The sequence below is a fragment of the Papaver somniferum genome, chromosome 7 (assembly GCF_003573695.1).
Source record: "Papaver somniferum cultivar HN1 chromosome 7, ASM357369v1, whole genome shotgun sequence".
Lineage (NCBI taxonomy): Eukaryota > Viridiplantae > Streptophyta > Magnoliopsida > Ranunculales > Papaveraceae > Papaver > Papaver somniferum.
The window spans coordinates 217,594,089-217,607,423 of record NC_039364.1 but is presented as its reverse complement, the minus strand read 5'-3'; positions in this window follow the sequence as shown (position 1 = coordinate 217,607,423).

Genomic DNA, 13,335 nt, shown 5'->3' with positions numbered 1-13,335 from the left:
AAAGCCTGCTGTTGTGCTGTTGCTGCTGCTGTTGATCTGCTCCTGCTGCTAGGCCTGAAGTGGTGCTGCTGCCATTCATAAGCCAAGCCAAACTGGGCTGTAAGCTGCAGAAGGTGAACCAAAGCCCAACTGGGCTTTTGCAACCAAACTGAGCAGCTGGGCTGTGCTTAAGCAAGTAAGCCTAAACCCATTAAGAGAACCCAACCTGTGGGCTTCCATTTTTAATTTGTGGGCTTGTAATAATTTTTTCCATTTTTCTGTTGGGTTTGTAATTAATTTCTTGTGGGCTTGTTTGTTTAATTGCTTGTGGGCTTGTGGTGTTAGATTGATTTGGGCCTGTAGTTTTAAATTAGAAAAACTGAACTTTTGAAAGCCCAACTGGGCCTCAGACCAAACAAGCAACAGTTGGGCTATTTCAAAAGCTACATTGGGCTTCAGTTTGCATACACATTGTAGGCTTAGTTCACCTTCCCTTGGCAAAGCAATTTCTTCCACCAATGTGGGCTTGCTCCCAACACTAAAACCAAAATTCTTGCTCCCAATACTAAAACCAAAATTTTTGCTCCCAATTAAAAACCAAATTTCTTTTTCAAACCCGACAAAACCAAATGTTACCCATAAAAACCAAATTTTTCCCAAAAATCCAAACCCATTAAAAACCAAATTTTGGGCTTTGTAACATAGTTACTTAGCTTTTGAGCCAAATCATGTCTAGATCTTGGTCTACAGTTGGGGAATACAACAAATCCCTTAGAGAACTTGCGTATGGACATACTCCACGTTATGAACCTCCCATAGACCATGATGTCAATAGTTATAGGAATTATTATGGACATTTTCAAAGTCCCGAGCCTCAATACATGAACCCTAATAACTATTCACACATGTATCATTCATCACAACGTGAAAATGAACATTTTGCTAGTGCCTCACTCACACAATCATCACTGATCGATCAATTAGAAGCTCGAATCGCAGCTTTAGAAATGCAATCACATGAGGAATCTGTCACATCTAATTTTCTTAGGCAACCTGAAATCTATGCATGTCCCGCATGTGGTAGTTTAGACCACCCTGTTGAGAATTGTCATAGTTTGCATAATTTTAGGCAATCTAGAGAAAATCCAAGGTATGAAATGCCCATAAATTGTGAGAATGGTAGTCATTGGGACCATAATCAACCTTTCGAAGGTTGTGATCAATATTTTGTAAACCCTAATGACCATGCACACATGTACCATTCACCACAATTTGAACATGAAGAATTTTGTACTCCCATGAATTTAGACTCCACCGTAGAAGCTCTCAGACTCGGTGAGCAAAATTCTGATAGAACTATGTCACGCATTCAGGCGAAGTTAGATCAGATTTTGCTTCAACTACAAAAGGAGGAAATTCATGAGGAAATGCATGTTGTCCCTAATGAAGTGTCCAGTCCCATTCATCTAAATGATATTGAATATGAACCTGATTTATAGGAACATGAATCGACTAAGGACACCACCACTTTTAATGAGGATCAATATGCATGTTACCATGATGATGATTATGATGATAATGATATGTTAGAAGAACATGTTTTTGCTGAAAATATTGTGGAACCTTTTGGTTCAATAACATATGGCTTCTCAGCCTCAACCTTCATGAATGTTGTTTCTTCTGATACTCATTGTAATTCATATGCTTTTGATTCTAATATGGGGCTTGTACAATTCTTTTGTGAAGATGAACATGACATAGGAATAGTTGAATCTTCTATAGACACTAATTTTATTATGCATGAGGACGAATTTGATGTGTCTGATTCCTTGCCTAAGTCACAAAATGTTATTTCTTCCGGTGATGATTTGAGTACTTCAAACAATCATGATACTGATTTAGGTCTTGATGTTTTGTTCGATGAATGTGAGCATGTTTTACCTGTTTCTGATTTAGGGAAAGTATGTGTTGGTACTATTGATCTTACCCATGAAAATAATTTAGATGTACCCACTTTCTTACCTAAATCTCAAATTGAGATTATTCCACCCAACCTAGATTTGGTTTGCAACAAAAAATTTAAACCAACTTTTCTGAAAATTCCCAATCTAGGATTGGAACTGTGTGCCTCCCAAGTCCTCTTGGACTATTTTGCTTCAAAATATAACACTTTTAAAGAGCCACAGTTGGAATGCATTTCTTTGCCCATCCCGAAAACAGTCCATTATGAGTTAGACCTTTTGAATCCTGAACCCCTAAAATTAAAAGATTTTGTGCTTAAAAGTAAATCTGTTGAACAATTTAGGTTTAGGGGTGATTCATTCGGTTTTTCACTCTCACTCCCATTTAAGTCCAATTTTAGTGTTTTGAAACTTTCTATGTTGAAATGTCTACACTTCGTCTTTTGGGTTGATCCTCAACTCTTTAGATTGTTAGTGTATGGTGAATTTTTTGTATATAATCCAGTAGATAAAATTTCTTAAAACCCTTTTGTTCCTTTTGTATATATTTTGCTAATCCAATATGATCTCGGCTGACATATGTTGGATTCTTGCCTTGAATAACGGAGTTCTAATATTGCTTTCGCCGAAATCGGGTATTCTCTTTCCTTTTTCTCTACTCAACATGATCCTCTTCATATGTTGTATTATAATTTTGTTCATATTTTGAAACATTGAGGACAATGTTTAGTTTAGGTTTGGGGGTGAAAAGTAGATACTTTGATAATATGGCATAATTGAAAACAAGAACTCCTTCTTTTTGAAAAAAAAATGAAAAAAAAAAAAATCAAAATCAAAAAAAAAAAATTGAAAAAAACATAAAAATGGAGCTCATTTACCTTGAAATGTTGACTCTTGTGCATGTATGTAAACATAAGGATTCTTAGTCTAGATATTTAGGCACCCTGATTCTAGCACAATTCACATAGTGATAAGAAATTTGCACGCGCACGATCTACCAATACATGTATAGCCTCATCCTTGAGGTGTTCTATCGGAAGTTTTAGTTGCCAATCACTTTAGAATACTGAACGAAACTTGACTAGCTTGTTCTTTGGTTGGTTGGGATAGAAGGTGGAGGTTACATTAAGAAAGACAACCATCGAATTTAACTGGGTGCATCAAAAAGGGCTACCTCTTGCAAAGTGTCATGTAATTTTTTGTTTCTTTTTGCTTATGTATCAAAAGTGTTACCTTGTTAAAAAAAAAAGTATTTATCAATTCCGCCCTATCTTGTTCCAAAAATAAAAGAGAGTAGTCAATGTAAATAAGAGTCATGTAAAGAGTCATCTTTTGTTGTATTATAGTAAGCAAGGAAGGGTGCATGCCATTGATGTACAACGCGAGTAATTGTGAAATACCTCCAACTCATTCACAATTCTCGTAAAGTCCGGACAGCTAGCTAGATTTCGACCTTGGTTCTTAGCCTGAGAAACTATCTCTTGGTGATTAGTAGTCATAACATCCGATCTTTCTTTACACATGTGTAGATACACTTTACACTCTTATCACATGTCTTTATTTGTTATCAGTGCTAGGATTGTGCCTTAGATAGCTAGATTGACATCTCCATTTTGCTGTGAGCTTAAACTGTCTTGCACATGTCACATTTGATGGAATATGAGCTTATATTTTGTCCTAGAACTTTGTAGGTACGTTCTAAGCAAACCTTCACGAGACTTCACTCGTCCACTAGGGACACTTAGTGGTTTAAAAGGCTTAGTGCATACACTAAATGCATTCGAGAGACCAGCGACAGTGGTATAGGTAGGATTTCCTTAGTTTTGTTTTACTTGAGGACAAGTAAAATTCAGGTTTGGGGGTATTTGATGAGTGCTAAAAAGTGCATATTTCTATATATTTTTCTTGGCATTTAACTCATATTTTGTGCATTAATTCTACATTTTATCCCATATTCTGTGTTTTCGTTGTTTTCAAGAATAAATACTTTTCTTAATTAATTTTGCATTTTTAGGTACTAAATAAAGCCTGGTTATCTCACGGAGCGAAAAGAGCAAAGGAACGGCAAAGACTCTCGCTAGGAAGAAGCGAAGAATGATGTTTGCAAGAGCCGGATCAACTAGAAGTGGGCTTGAAGAGGAAGAATTGTTCTTAAAGAAGATATGGGCTTGGCATACCCAAGGCCCAAAACCCTTACCCAAATCCATTTCCATTATCCATACCCATTTCCATGAGAGCCGTCAGATTGGATCCATCTTGTCATCCAACGGTCGCCTCATCATTGTGCATCAAAATCCGAAGCTCCTGTCAAACACTATAGTACCTAACTCCATCTGAAGCCGTCAGTTTTGTTGTATCTCATCATCCAACGGTCGCTTCTATCGCGTCGTTGGATCATTCCATCACCTTTTCATCCTACACTTTAGCTTCGCTGAGCATCAACCTTTGATACATCCGCCTCACACCCTAGCATCAGAAACCTATACCCTCAACCAAACACACCCTTCTTCTCCATCGGGTTCTTCTTCTCATCTTCCCCAAAAACTCCACAGTTCTGCAACTCCATCACCTCCACCAGCTACACCTTCTTCTCGAACCACACCACCACCACAACTACCCGACAACACCAAGACATCTCTCCCTAGCCTAGACTTCTTTCCAAATTCACATCTCTGAACCCTAGGTGTGGGTTTGACAAGAAAGCTCGAACTAGGGTTTCACCAACAGCGAGGAGAAGACAAAATTGAGGGCAGGAAAAGCTTCAGAAGAGCAGAGGGGACATACCCAAAGCATGGGTCGAGCTCAATTCAGGAAATTGGTGAGAGAATTTGATTTTCCCCAAAAAATTAGGGTTTCGAATTAGGGTTTTGTATTTTTGAAAAACTATAAAAGGGAAGCTGTAGAGAATGCAAAAACTGTTCTTGGGTCATCCGAGAAACCCCCTAATTGGGTTAATTTAATTCTCAATGTCAATTTGATTTCACTGTTAATTTTTAGGGTTCTTCATTTGCAATTTTCATTCACTGTTTAGTTGTTTAAATGCAATGTTATTTCACATGATCATGTTTAGTTCCATTTTAATGTTAATTATGTTCTGAGTTCACTGCTGAGGCTCAGATGAAGCTTTAGTGCACTGTCTGATAGTGGAATGCTAGGTTAGAGCCTTAGTGCAGTGTTTTGATTGAGCAATGGGAAGAGATTGATGCTCATAGTGCCTGTGATTGATTGTTCTGTCAAAAGACAGTCAATGCTAGGGGAAAACTAGTGAGCAAATTAGTTTTCCTCCCATTCTAGATGTATGCATAGGATTTTCAACTCAACCTAGGATCACATTGTTTGGCTAGGACACAAGGGTGGATTCAAAGCCTTAGCTTAACCCACATTCTGTTTTCACAGTCACTTGCAACTTAACTGTTTTGTTACTTCTTCACACCCCTGCCCTTGGCTTAGGCCTTGGTTCCATTGTTCTTTGTTTAGTTTCATTGTTCTGTCACCTTCTCATAATACTTTGTACTGTTTGCTTTTGCCATTGTAAATTTGCATCCTTTTGCCACTGATGTTTGCTTCTTTCCCATGATCATTTTTTACTGTGATTAATAATGATGTGCCTATCTTCCTACATGAGTCACAATCTGAAGGCCTTCCATCCAACCTAGATTTGGTTTGTACCGATATTGTCAAACCGACTTTTCTGAGAGTCCCCAACCTAGGTTTGGAACTGTGTGCTTCCCAAGTCCTCTTGGACTATTTTGCTTCTAAGTATAATACATCTGAGGAACCACAGTTGGAATTAGCATGTTTGCCCGTCCCTAGCACAGTTCATTTCGAGCTAGACCTTGTGCATGATGAACCCCCAAAACTGCGAGATTTTGTTTCCAAAATTTTATCCGTTGAAAAATCCAGGTTTGGGGGTAGCTCATTTTGTTTCACAGTTTCACTTGCGTTTCTTTCCTGTTATATTTGTGTGAAGCTGTTGAAACCTCTACACTTTGTCTTTTGGGTTGATCCTCAACTCTTTAGATTGTTAGTGTATGGTGAATTTTTTGTATATAATCCAGTAGATAAAATTTCTTAAAACCCTTTTGTTCCTTTTGTATATATTTTGCTAATCCAATATGATCTCGGCTGAAATATGTTGGATTTTTTTCCTTGAATAACGGAGTTCTAATCTTGCTTTCGCCGAAATCGGGTATTCTCTTTCCTTTTTCTCTACTCAACATGATCCTCTTCATATGTTGTATTATAATTTTGTTCATATTTTGAAACATTGAGGACAATGTTTAGTTTAGGTTTGGGGGTGAAAAGTAGGTACTTTGATAATATGCCATAATTGAAAACAAGAACTCCTTCTTTTTGAAAAAAAAATGAAAAATGAAAATAAAAAATTAAAAATTGAAAAAAAACATAAAAATGGAGCTCATTTACCTTGAAATGTTGACTCTTGTGCAAATATGTAATTATTAGGAGTCTTAGTCTAGATATTTAGGCACCCTGATTCTAGCACAATTCACATAGCGATAAGAAACTTGCACGCGCACGATCTACCAATACATGTATAGCCTCGATCTTCAAGGTGTTTGATAGGAAGTTAGATTGCCAATCACTTTAGAATACTGAATTAGACTTGACTAGCTTGTTCTTTGGTTGGCTGGGATAGAAGTTGGAGGATACGTTAAGAAAAGCAACCATAGAATTTGACCGGATGCATTCGATAAGGGCCACCTCTTGCTAAGAGTCATGTAATTATGTTTTTCTTTTTGTTCATGTATCAAAAGTGTCACTATGTTGTAAAGATCAAAGTTATTTCTTACAAAAAAAAAAAGAAAAAAAAAAAGAATGAAGAAATGAAAAAATCAATCAAGTATTTATCAATTCCATCCTCTCTTGTTCCAAAAATAAAAGAGAGTAGTCAATGTAAATAAGAGTCATGTAAAGAGTCATCTTTTGTGTTTTATTGTAATAAGCAAGTAAGGGTGTATGCCATTGATGTACAACGCGAGTAATTGTGAAATACCTCCAACTCATTCACAATTCTCGTAAAGTCCGGACAGCTAGCTAGATTTCGACCTTGGTTCTTAGCCTGAGAAACTATCTCTTGGTGATTAGTAGTCATAACATCCGATCTTTCTTTACACATGTGTAGATACACTTTACACTCTTATAACATGTCTTTATTTGTTATGAGTGCTAGGATTGTGCCTTAGATAGCTAGATTGACATCTCCATTTTGCTGTGAGCTTAAACTGACTTGCACATGTCACATTTGATGGAATCTGAGCTTATATTTTGACCTAGAACTTTGTAGGTACGTTCTAAGCAAACCTTCACGAGACTTCACTCGTCCACTAGGGACACTTAGTGGTTTAAAAGGCTTAGTGCATACGCTAAATGCATTCGAGAGACCAGCGACAGTGGTATAGGTAGGATTTCCTTAGTTTTGTTTTACTTGAGGACAAGTAAAATTCAGGTTTGGGGGTATTTGATGAGTGCTAAAAAGTGCATATTTCTATATATTTTTCTTGGCATTTAACTCATCTTTTGTGCATTAATTCTACATTTTATCCCATATTCTGTGTTTTCGTTGTTTTCAAGAATAAATACTTTTCTTAATTAATTTTGCATTTTTAGGTACAAAATAAAGCATGGTTATCTCACGGAGCGAAAAGAGCAAAGGAACGGCAAAGACTCCCGCTAGGAGGAAGCGAAGAATGATGTTTGCAAGAGCCGGATCAATTAGAAGTGGGCTTGAAGAGGAAGAATTGTTCTTAAAGAAGATATGGGCTTGGCATACCCAAGACCCAAGACCCTTACCCAAATCCATTTCCATTATCCATACCCATTTCCATGAGAGCCGTCAGATTGGATCCATCTCATCATCCAACGGTCGCCTCATCATTGTGCATCAAACTCCGAAGCTCCCGTCAAACACTATAGTACCTAACTCCATCTGAAGCCGTCAGTTTTGTTGTATCTCATCATCCAACGGTCCCTTCTATCGCGTCGTTGGATCATTCCATCACCTTTTCATCCTACACTTTAGCTTCGCTGAGCATCAACCTTTGATACATCCGCCTCACACCCTAGCATCAGAAACCTATACCCTCAACCAAACACACCCTTCTTCTCCATCGGGTTCTTCTTCTCATCTTCCCCAAAAACTCCACAGTTCTGCAACTCCATCACCTCCACCAGCTACACCTTCTTCTCGAACCACACCACCACCACAACTACCCGACAACACCACGACATCTCTCCCTAGCCTAGACTTCTTTCCAAATTCACATCTCTGAACCCTAGGTGTGGGTTTGACAAGAAAGCTCGAGCTAGGGTTTCACCAACAACGAGGAGAAGACAAAATTGAGGGAAGGAAAAGCTTCAGAAGAGCAGAGGGGACATACCCAAAGCATGGGTCGAGCTCAATTCAGGAAATTGGTGAGAGAATTTGATTTTCCCCAAAAAAATTAGGGTTTCGAATTAGGGTTTTGTATTTTTGAAAAACTATAAAAGGGAAGCTGTAGAGAATGCAAAAACTGTTCTTGGGTCATCCGAGAAACCCCCTAATTGGGTTAATTTAATTCTCAATGTCAATTTGATTTCACTGTTAATTTTTAGGGTTCTTCATTTGCAATTTTCATTCACTGTTTAGTTGTTTAAATGCAATGTTATTTCACATGATCATGTTTAGTTCCATTTTAATGTTAATTATGTTCTGAGTTCACTGCTAGGGTTAGATGAAACCATTAATTCATTGTTAAGTTCAGTTCAAGTTTTGATATAGTCTTGTTGTGCTAAGAATGCTAGGATTGAAATTATCCTTCAGGATTGCTTACTCATCTAAGTGATTGATCTGCGGTTAGTTTGTTTTGTGAGAGGACAGCTAATAATAGGATTAGATAATTATCTTAGTGATACTAAACCATCCTCCTGAAACAACCCTTTGATGAGCAGCAGGCTTGAACCTTCACTGCCATCTAGATAGTCAGCAAGCCTAGAAGCTCACTGATATCTACACCAGGGACAAGAACATAATGGAACTAGGATGACTTAACTTAAGTTAGTTGTGGATTCAATCCCTAATTCTTTATTTCTTTGTTCTAGTGCTTCACTGCCATTACTTCCTTGGTTCTTTATTTCTCACTGCCTTAGGCTCATTGCCTTTGATTCTTTGCCACTGTCAATCTTTGCATCTTTGGCTCACTGCCACTGTCACTTACTGTCACTTCTTAGCTTAGGAAACTTCAACTACACACACAAGTCTCTGTGGATCGACCCGTATTTGCACATTAGCTTCAATCGACACCGTGCACTTGCGGTTATCATTTGTAGGATTTTTAGAAGCCTATCAAGTTTTTGGCGCCGCTGCCGGGGACTTGGTGTCGTGTAGTGAAGTCTTTGCATCTTAGTATAAGCATTTAGTGCATCATAACTTGCATTTTCATCTTTGCATAATTTTTCATCTTTGCATCATTTTCCCTTGCTGTTCTTGTTGTTCTTGACAGCTTCTGTTGAGCTTTCCAGGTGCTCCTGTTGCTGTGCTGTTGTGACTCTGTTTTGCTTGGCTGAGCCACTTGTTGTTGCTGCTGATTGAGTTGCAGCTGGGCCTGCCACTTGCTGCTACTTTCTTCCTCTTTCCTGTTGCTGCTGCCAGCCTCTGCTGCTGCCAAGACTACTGCTGTAGCTGTTGTGGTGCTCCTGCTTGTGCTGCCTCTGCTGTTGCTGGTGAACTGGTGGAACTGAGGCTATTAGTTTCCCTGTTGCTGCCTGCTGCTGCCTTCTGCACCTGTTGCTGTGTGACCTGACCCAAAGCCTGTTGTTGTGCTGTTGCTGCTGCTGCTGATCTGCTCCTGCTGCTAGGCCTGAAGTGGTGCTGCTGCCATTCATAAGCCAAGCCAAACTGGGCTGTAAGCTGCAGAAGGTGAACCAAAGCCCAACTGGGCTTTTGCAACCAAACTGAGCAGCTGGGCTGTGCTTAAGCAAGTAAGCCTAAACCCATTAAGAGAACCCAACCTGTGGGCTTCCATTTTTAATTTGTGGGCTTGTAATAATTTTTTCCATTTTTCTGTTGGGTTTGTAATTAATTTCTTGTGGGCTTGTTTGTTTAATTGCTTGTGGGCTTGTGGTGTTAGATTGATTTGGGCCTGTAGTTTTAAATTAGAAAAACTGAACTTTTGAAAGCCCAACTGGGCCTCAGACCAAACAAGCAACAGTTGGGCTATTTCAAAAGCTACATTGGGCTTCAGTTTGCATACACATTGTAGGCTTAGTTCACCTTCCCTTGGCAAAGCAATTTCTTCCACCAATGTGGGCTTGCTCCCAACACTAAAACCAAAATTCTTGCTCCCAATACTAAAACCAAAATTTTTGCTCCCAATTAAAAACCAAATATCTTTTTCAAACCCGACAAAACCAAATGTTACCCATAAAAACCAAATTTTTCCCAAAAATCCAAACCCATTAAAAACCAAATTTTGGGCTTTGTAACATAGTTACTTAGCTTTTGAGCCAAATCATGTCTAGATCTTGGTCTACAGTTGGGGAATACAACAAATCCCTTAGAGAACTTGCGTATGGACATACTCCACGTTATGAACCTCCCATAGACCATGATGTCAATATTTATAGGAATTATTATGGACATTTTCAGAGTCCCGAGCCTCAATACATGAACCCTAATGACTATTCACACATGCATCATTCATCACAACGTGAAAATGAACATTTTCCTAGTGCCTCACTCACACAATCATCACTGATCGATCAATTAGAAGCTCGAATCGCAGCTTTAGAAATGCAATCACATGAGGAATCTGTCACATCTAATTTTCTTAGGCAACCTGAAATCTATGCATGTCCCGCATGTGGTAGTTTAGACCACCCTGTTGAGAATTGTCATATTTTGCATAATTTTAGGCAATCTAGAGAAAATCCAAGGTATGAAATGCCCATAAATTGTGAGAATGGTAGTCATTGGGACCATAATCAATCCTTTGGGGGTTGCGATCAATATTTTGTAAACCCTAATGACCATGCACACATGTACCATTCACCACAATTTGAACATGAAGAATTTTGTACTCCCATGAATTTAGACTCCACCACAGAAGCTTTAAGACTCAGTAAGCAAAACTTTGATAGATCTACATCACGAATTCATGCATATTTAGATCAGATTTTGCTTCACCTACAAAATGAGGAAATTCATGAGGAAATGTATGTTGTCCCTAATGAAGTGTCTAGTCCCATTCATGTAAATGATGTTGAATATGAACCTAATTTAGAGGAACATGAATCGACTAATGACACCACCACTGTTAATGAGGACCAATATGCATGCTACCATGATGATGATTATGATGATTATGATGATATGTTAGAAGAACATGAAAATATTGTGGAACCTGTTGGTTCAACAACATATGGCTTCTCGCCCTCGACCTTCATGAATGTTGTTTTTTCTAATACTCATTGTAATTCATATGATTTTGATATTGACATGGGATTCGTACAATTATTCTGCGAAGATGAGCATGACATAGGAATAGTTGAATCTTCTGTAGACACTAATGCTAATATGCATGAAAATATATTTGATGTGTCTGATTCTCTACCTAGGTCACATTGTGATATTTCTCCTGATTTGCCGATGCATGAGAATAAATTTGTTGATGATGTTGATGACTCTGATTGTGATCTTGCCAATTTGTTTGATGATTGTGAGCATGTTGTGACACGTGTAGAAGACTTAGGAGATGTTGATGTGATTAGTAATGATGTGCCTATCGTCCTACATAAGTCACAATCTGATGGCCTTCCACCCAACCTAGATTTGGTTTGTACACATATTGTCAAACCGACTTTTCTGAGAGTCCCTAATCTAGGTTTGGAACTGTGTGCTTCCCAAGTCCTTTTGGACTATTTTGCATCTAAGTATAATATCTTTGAGGAGCCACAGTTGGAATTAGCATGTTTGCCCGTCCCTAGCAAAGTTCATTTCGAGCTAGACCTTGTGCATGATGAACCCCCAAAACTGCGAGATTTTGTACCCAAAATTTTATCCGTTGAAAAATCCAGGTTTGGGGGTAGCTCATTTTGTTTCACAGTTTCACTTGCGTTTCTTTCCTGTTATATTTGTGTGAAGCTGTTGAAACCTCTACACTTTGTCTTTTGGGTTGATCCTCAACTCTTTAGATTGTTAGTATATGGTGAATTTTTTGTATATAATCCAGTAGATAAAAATTTTAAAAAATCCTTTTGTTCCTTTTGTATATATTTTGCTAATCCAATATGATCTCGGCTGACATATGTTGGATTCTTGCCTTGAATAACGGATTTCTAATATTGCTTTCGCCGAAATCGGGTATTCTCTTTCCTTTTTCTCTACTCAACATGATCCTCTTCATATGTTGTATTATAATTTTGTTCATATTTTGAAACATTGAGGACAATGTTTAGTTTAGGTTTGGGGGTGAAAAGTAGATACTTTGATAATATGCCATAATTGAAAACAAGAACTCCTTCTTTTTGAAAAAAATGAAAAATGAAAATAAAAAATAAAAAATTGAAAAAAAACATAAAAATGGAGCTCATTTACCTTGAAATGTTGACTCTTGTGCAAATATATAATTATTAGGAGTCTTAGTCTAGATATTTAGGCACCCTGATTCTAGCACAATTCACATAGTGATAAGAAATTTGCACGCGCACGATCTACCAATACATGTATAGCCTCGATCTTCAAGGTGTTTGATAGGAAGTCACGATTGCCAATCACTTTAGAATACTGAACGAAACTTGACTAGCTTGTTCTTTGGTTGGTTGGGATAGAAGGTGGAGGTTACATTAAGAAAGACAACCATCGAATTTAACTGGGTGCATCAAAAAGGGCTACCTCTTGCAAAGTGTCATGTAATTTTTTGTTTCTTTTTCCTTATGTATCAAAAGTGTTTCCTTGTTTCAAAAAAAAAAAAAAAAATCAAGTATTTTTCAATTCCATCCTCTCTTGTTCCAAAAATAAAAGAGAGTAGTCAATGTAAATAAGAGTCATGTAAAGAGTCATCTTTTGTGTTTTATTGTAATAAGCAAGGAAGGGTGTATGCCATTGATGTACAACGCGAGTAATTGTGAAATACCTCCAACTCATTCACAATTCTCGTAAAGTCCGGACAGCTAGCTAGATTTCGACCTTGGTTCTTAGCCTGAGAAACTATCTCTTGGTGATTAGTAGTCATAACTTCAGATCTTTCTTTACACATGTGTAGATACACTTTACACTCTTATCACATGTCTTTTTTTTTTTGTTATCAGTGCTAGGATTGTGCCTTCGATAGCTAGATTGACATCTCCATTTTGCTGTGAGCTTAACTGACTTGCACATGTCACATTTGATGGAATCTGA